This window comes from Salminus brasiliensis, chromosome 9 (assembly GCF_030463535.1).
Source record: "Salminus brasiliensis chromosome 9, fSalBra1.hap2, whole genome shotgun sequence".
NCBI lineage: Eukaryota > Metazoa > Chordata > Actinopteri > Characiformes > Bryconidae > Salminus > Salminus brasiliensis.
The window spans coordinates 35,875,713-35,883,487 of NC_132886.1; the positions used below are offsets into that span (position 1 = coordinate 35,875,713).

The 7,775-nt window shown below is 43.8% G+C and overlaps 1 pseudogene; it reads right to left on the reverse strand.

The window, feature by feature from the left end:
* On the reverse strand, positions 1–768 carry LOC140561738 (hatching enzyme 1.2 pseudogene; annotated as a pseudogene).
* Between the last annotated feature and the right edge of the window lie 7,007 nt (positions 769–7,775).

Genomic DNA, 7,775 nt, shown 5'->3' on the forward strand with positions numbered 1-7,775 from the left:
TCAGCACTTGTAGAGAGTGTTGATCCTCAGGATGTCGATGGCGGACAGGTCCACTCTTTGCCCGATTTTCACTGATGCATCAGGAATAGGAGTGATGCTGTCCAGCCCATTGATGGAGAAAGCCGTTTTCCCGTAGTGCATCACGGAGGAGTAGTCGTACGGTGTGTTGAGGTTGTTGGTGTTCTCCTTGTTGAAATTGTACTGCATTGCAGGGTCGATGTTCTCCCAGTTGATCCTGACATAGCGGTCACGGTCGCTCCTGGTCTGCTCGTGGTAGAAACCCAGAGCGTGGTTCAGCTCATGCTGGACAATGCCATGGTACACGCAGCCGTTCCTGTTGAGGGAGACCACCTGCTTTCCACCTGATCTGCCCACTGGAGAGTAGCACCCATCTCTGTTCTCAATGCTGAGGTAGTCGGTTTCAGTGGTTCTGGCCACAAAGCGAATGCAGGTTTTGCTGTGGAAGGTTGCCATGGCGCCAGCGATTACAGATCGCTCAGAGAAGGAGAAGTCAGCGCTCACTGTGTAAGGCACCTGCACTGGACCAGTTGAGGACTTCTTCCAAAAGCAGTTGTTGTCAGGGCAGACCTGAGCGTTCCTGGTTCTTGACAAGACGATGTCTCCCTCCACCAGCAGTTCACTGGATCTGTTGTTGGTGGTCAGAATTCTTTCTGTGATGTCCACAAACTGAGGCTCCATGAGGGGGACAGCCTGGGACAGACCGAGCATCAGCAGGGCTTGAATGGAGAAAGAGGCTGTGGGCTCCATGTTGCTTCAGTCAGTGGAGATGATCTGGATGCTCCTTCACTCTTGCTCAGTGTCTGAACCCAGTCATACCTGGCCTTTTATACTCATGGACACACATCGGTGTGGCTGTCTGAGGATTAAAGCTAAGCTCTGTCCGCTGTCCTTTGTGTGGAACTAAAGGGAGGGACCCTCTGAGCTCAGGGTACTGATTTGAAGTTGTTTTCTCTCTACAAAAATGAGAATCTTCTCTCTAATTATCGCTGATTTCTCCTCTTCCACATTACTGATCACCTCTTGTGTTCCTCAGGGTTCTGTTTTAGGCCCTATTCATTTGTCTTTATATACAAACCATTGGAATTCCATGTAGGTATTTCTTATGAATGTTATGCTGATGCAAATTTGTTGATACTGTTTAAACTGAGTGCTAATCCCTGACACAATTCATAGGTCTAATGTGTGTAACTAAAGGGAGGGGAGAGTGAGGTAATACGAGCCATTTTTCTTAAGGTGATCCAACAACCTTAAGTAAAACGAATGCATACAATGCAAGTTCAGAATGTGTGGCATCAATTAAAACCTTAGCAAGTCAAGTCAAGTCAAGTCAAATTTATTTGTATAGCGCTTTTTACAACTGTTGTCACAAAGCAGCTTTACATAATTAGTACTTAATAAATAACAGAGACAGAGAAGAAAGAAGGAATAACATGAAGCGTCAAAGACCCCCGTGAGCAAGCCAACGGCGACAGTGGCAAGGAAAAACTCCCTCAGAGCTGGAGGAAGAAACCTTGGGAGGAACCAAGGCTCACAAGGGGGACCCATCCTCCTCTGGCCAGACTGTTTTAAACATTAATGATAAAAATTACCCGCCACCACCCATGGCTCACCCGCCAGCTGCTGCTGCCTGTTTGGTGGCCGTGCTGAAACCTAGATGGACTCGTGCCTGTCTGACACTATTAATATTGCCACTATTAACTTTCTGTTGTATCTGCTTTGGGGGGGGACCCGCTGGCCGGACTGGTAGGTGGCAGCTGGTTAGATGCAGGTAGAGGGGACCTCAGCGGGCAATCTTCCTGCAGATCGGGCTGGGTGGCCATTTACTCGGGGAAGGTAAAGAGAGAGAAGTTAGTTCTAAGAGGAATTTTATGGAGTGCAGAGACTGTTGAGAATCAGCATCTGGGTATGTCTGACGACTCCGGCAGGTCTGATTATCACAGCATAATTAAAAGGAGAGAGCCAGAAGGTAACACGGACACGGGCGTACCCTGAGAACACCAGCATCTATCTGCTCCACCGTCAACAAACCTGAGTGATCGCGTGTAAGCAGCGAGACGACAGCTCCAGCATCTCAGTGTACTACAATTCCCTGGGTCCGCGAACCCCTGGACCTGCAGCCCTTATCTAAGAAACATTAATTACCAAAAGCTAAACTAAACATATAAGTTTTCAGCTTAGATTTAAAGATTAAGACTGTGTCTGAGTCCCGAACATTATCTGGAAGGTTATTCCAGAGCTGGGGGGCTTTATAAGAAAAGGCTCTTCCCCCTGCTGAGGTTTTCTGAATTTTGGGAACGCGTAAGAGGCCAGCACCCTGAGATCTAAGTAGTCTTGATGGTTCGTAATATACAATAAGATCCTGCAGGTACTCAGGAGCGAGGCCATGTAGGGCTTTATATGTTAATAAAAGAATTTTGTATTCGATACGGAATTTAACTGGGAGCCAATGAAGTGCTGATAGAACTGGACTGATATGGTCAAATTTTCTAGTTTTAGTAAGGACCCTGGCTGCAGCATTTTGCACCAGCTGAAGTTTATTGAGGTTCCTGCTGGAACAACCTGACAGTAGTGCATTACAGTAATCTAGCCTTGAGGTAATAAAAGCATGTACTAGCTTTTCTGTGTCTTGTAGTGATAAGGAGTTTCTTAGTTTGGAGATGTTCCTAAGCTGCATAAAGGCTGTTCTACTAATATTAGCTATATGTTGCTCAAATGATAAATCTGAGTCAAATGTGACGCCAAGATTTTTAGCTGCTAAACCAGGAATGATAGAAGAATCAGCCAAGTCTAACATTAAGTCTGATAGTTTATTTCTAGAGTCTTTTGGACCTAAAAGGAGAACTTCGGTTTTGTCACTGTTGAGGAGAAGGAAGTTATGTGACATCCAGAGTTTTATATCCTTTACACAGTCCTCCATTTTCTGTAGTCTAAATTTATCATCAGGTTTGGCTGATATATAGAGCTGTGTGTCATCTGCATAGAAATGGAAATTAACGCCATGTCTGCTTATAACTGAGCCCAGTGGTAACATGTATAGTATAAATAATAGTGGTCCTAAAATGGAGCCTTGCGGAACTCCATATCTTAGCAGTGTCCCTAACTCAAACTGACATCAAAATACAGGGTCCCAGAAAAAAAAGGTTCTAGTGGCTCAACTTTCCCCATTAAATAAGGTGAATAGGCCCAAAATAGTTAAAGTACTTCTTCTGGGGTTGAAGCAGCTGACAGGGTAAGTTCAGCTATCTGACAAAACTCTTACTAACTATGTATTAACCAGATCTAATTCCACTAATAACTGAAAAATAACCAAGTCTCATTCTGAACTTATTTCAGAGAAATGGCTTGGGTATGAAGCACAGATGAAGCAGAGACGTTGGGTGCTTGTGTGGTTCTGAGGTTAGCTCCTAGGCTAAAGTCTTACCTGACAGCTATACAAGCACCAAACACATCTACTTCTTCACTGGAGCCAAATAAGTGAGTTTTCTCTTCAGAAAATGGTAAAGAGATGTTTGGGTGAATGTATTATACACACGTGGACAAAATTGTTGGTACCCCTCGGTTAATGAAAGAAAAACCCACAATGGTCACAGAAATAACTTGAATCTGACAAAAGTAATAATACATAAAAATTCTATGAAAATGAACAAATGAAAATCCGACATTGATTTTGAACCATGCTTCAACATAATTATTTAAAAAAGTAAACTCATTAAACAGGCTTGGACAAAAATGATGGTACCCCTGAAAAATGTGTGACCAAAGGGAGATGTCAAATCAAGGTGTGTCCACTAATTAGCATCACAGGTGTCTACAATCTTGTAATCAGTCAGTGGGCCTATATATAGAGCTACAGGTAGTCACTGTGCTGTTTGGTGACATGGTGTGTACCACACTCAACATGCACCAGAGGAAGTGAAGGAAGGAGTTGTCTCAGGAGATTAGAAAGAAAATTAAAGACAAGCATGTTAAAGGTAAAGGTTATAAGATCATCTCCAATCAACTTGATGTTCCTGTGACTACAGTTGCACATATCATTCAGAAATTTAAGATCAGTGGTACTGTAGCCAACCTCTGTGGCATGGCCGCAGGAGGAAAATCGATGACAAATCAAAGAGACAGATAATACGAATGGTAACAAAAGAGCCCAGAAAAACTTCTTCTAAAGAGATTAAAGGTGAACTTCAAGCTCAAGGAACATCAGTGTCCGATCGCACCAGCCGTCGTTGTTTGAGCCAAAGTGGACTGCATGGGAGACGACCAAGGAGGACACCATTGTTGAAAACAAATCATAAAAAAACAGACTGAAATTTGCCAAACTGCATGTTGACAAGCCCCAATGCTTCTGGGAGAATGTTCTATGGACAGATGAAACTTTTTGCCAAGGCACATCAGCTCTATGTTCACAGATGGAAAAATGAAGCAGATCAAGAAGAGAACACTGTCCCTACTGTGAAACATGGAGGAGGCTCTGTTATGTTCTGGGGCTGCTTTGCTGCATCTGGTACAGGGTATCTTGAATCTGTGCAGGGTACAATGAAATCTCAAGACTATTAAGGGATTCTAGAGAGAAATGTGCTGCCCAGTGTCAGAAAGCTTGGTCTCAGTCACAGGTCATGGGTCTTGCAACAGGATAAAGACCCAAAATACACAGCTAAAAAACACCCAAGGTTGGCTAAGAGGAAAACAATGGACCATTCTGCAGTGGCCTTCTATGAGCCCTGACCTAAATCCTATTGAGCATCTTTGGAAGGAGCTGAAACATGCCATCTGGAAAAGGGATCCTTCAAACCTGAGACAACTGGAGCAGTTTGCTCATGAGGAGTGGGCCAAAATACCTGCTGAGAGGTGCAGAAGTCTCATTGACCATTACAGGAATCGTTTGAGCTGCTTTTGGAGAACCATCTCTTGGTTAACCTGGAGAGGTCAGAATTTTTCTAGGGTTTGTGGTCTCCAAAGGTAGTCTGGCCATTGATCCAGCTAAACTGAAAGCAGTGGCAGAGTGGCCGTGCCCAACATCCCTCCATTTAGTCCAGCATTTTCTGGGGTTTGTGAATTTTTACCTTCGGTTTATCAGGTTCAGCTGCTGCACCTCTCACTGCGCTGACACACAAGCAGCCTGGCCCCTTCCCATGGACCATCGAAGGCCAGAAGTCATTCGAGGAGCTCAAACGCAGGTTGACCAGTGCACTTGTCTTACACCTCCCAGATCCTGACCTCCTCTTTTTTGTAGAGGTAGATGCCTCTGAGATCTGGATAGGTGCTGTCCTGTCCGAAAGATCAGGTGAGAACCAAAAGCTGAGGTATTTAGGTATTTAGGGTCTGAGGTTAACTCTTAGGCTAAGTTAGTTACATTACAGGCACTTAAAAGGTTTGCCTCTTATCCAGAGCGAAGTGCTTCACTGTTTACTTAGAAATACCCTTGGCTAGTTTATATAGACTAGGATCCAAAAGATACCTCTAAGCCCAGATATTACTAAATCCAAAAGTCAGTATGGAGACCACAATACTCAACACTTAGGCCCTCAGTTTGCATTTGAAGACAGCAAGCAACTCTGCCGTTCGGACACCCAGGGAAAGTTTGTTCCACCTCTCCAGCCAGGATGCTTCCATGGATCTTAAGGGATGATGGGTCAAGTGCGTGTGGTGAAATGTGAAACATATTTTGTTTATATTCAATTAATGATCATTATGTTATTTCAGATCATCATTTCTTTCAATCCTATCAGTTGTGTTTAACTACATCAAAGTCACATTTTACTCCATGTTGATCTGTGCTCCACTGTCCCCTGACCTTGGTTTTCTTCAAGCATCTGAGCACAAAGTCCTTTGTTAAATGGTAAGATGATCTTAATGTTAGAAGGATTCTGGGATGTTCAGTCAGGTGTAATATTGGAATGCATATTACAGACTCTTGGAATCAAGTAAATTAGAAACTAATTAGTTCTGTAAATAGACTGTGTGAATATAGTACTTCCCTGGCACTATATTATGCAGCTAGTGGATACGGGGTAAAGTAAGAATGGGAGTATTGTTGTATATTCAGCTGAAAATAAAGCAGACTCAGGCAGGAACTCTTAACAACAAGCCTTTACTTTAGTACTGCAGGTCTCTATCTTCCTCAGAGCTTGTACATGAACAATGTGTGTAACATTAGTCACAACAGCGCCACCACATGTAAGGAAAGTACATTTCACTATACCACATATCCTCTTTTTGTAATAAAAGAAATCTTAAACTAAAGAATAACAATATCTCAGTAAACAGACAACTTATGTAACCACAAACAGCAGTGCTAACAATACAGGTTCTTGCCAAAGTATAAACTGAAATTTCCTTTAAACTGAAACAACATTACTCTGTACTCTGTCGCAAAATCCGTGTGGAAGTAAATCTATCTCACTATGCCTAATGACATGAACGTACAGTCCAAAGAGTTCTTAGCATAGTTATGCATTTCAGTTTTTTTTTTTTTTTTTTTTTAAGTGACATAGTCTTTAGACCACACTGGAGCCTTTCGCAGTCTTGGAACTCGACTAGAAAGGGAAACAGGGTGCACAGTTTCAAATGGTTCGCAAGATGTGCCTGGCTGCATGCAAGCATCATCCAATGGTGTTGAAGAAGGAGGACTGGTGTGGGGTGTTGGGGCGAGATGTATGGCATTCCAAACTTTTCCATCTGACAAGAGATAGGAGGCAGGACCTTTCTGGGCCACAACTTGGAAAGGCCGGGTAAACACGGTATGTCCTTTAGCAATGATTCCAGGCTTTCGGATGCGGACAAACGACCCAATTTGGAAAGTAGGAGATCTCGCACCACGTCGCTGGTCAGTGTATTGTTTCATTTTCTGTTGTTTGATTTGGATACTCTTCTTCATATTTGTTTGCTGTGCAAGAGGGACCGTGAGTGGGAGACCTCTGATGTGCAGCTTTGTTTGAAGTGGTCGCCCATGTAGTAGCTGAGCAGGAGACACACCAGTCACAGCATGGGGTGTAGCTCTGTATGTATGCAAAAACTCAGTGACAAAAGCCTTCCATGGCTTTCCTTCAATGTTAGCGGTCTGTAAACAGTCCTTGAGGATTCTGTTAAACCGCTCGACTTCCCCATTTGATTGCGGGTAATAGACAGAGCACCGGGAGTGCTTTATATCTCTGTCTGCAAGGAAGGATGTAAACTCAGCTGAGATGAACTGAGGGCCATTGTCAGTGACCAATTCAAGTGGATTTCCCTCCCGACTGAACACAGTGGCAAGAAAGTTCTTTACAGTCGTTGAAGTAACAGCAGAGCAGAAGGCTATCTCAGGCCAACGACTGTAGTAGTCAATGAGCGTTATAGCAAAACGGCAGTCAGTCGGTGCAGTGTGGAATGGTCCAACAATGTCGACAGCTAGCTTTTCCCAGGCAGCTGTTGGTGTAGGTACAGGATGTAGTGGTGCGGCATGGGTGATGGCAGTTTTATCATGCTGGAGGCAAGTGGAGCATGACTTAATGGCAGACTCAACTTGAGAATCCATTCCTGGCCACCAGTACAAGTCTCTCAGTCTTTGTTTTGTCCGAACGATCCCTTGGTGTGTGGCATGGGCTAGCTGGATGAATTTTGACTGCAGAGCTAGAGGAATGATCACACGATGTGTGCCACGGACAATGTAATGATCTAGCACAGCCAATTCAGTTCGGATGCGAAAGTAGGGAATGACAGCAGAGTCCAGGCCATTTGAACTGCGTGGCCATCCGTTTTTAATGTAGTCTCTAACTTTC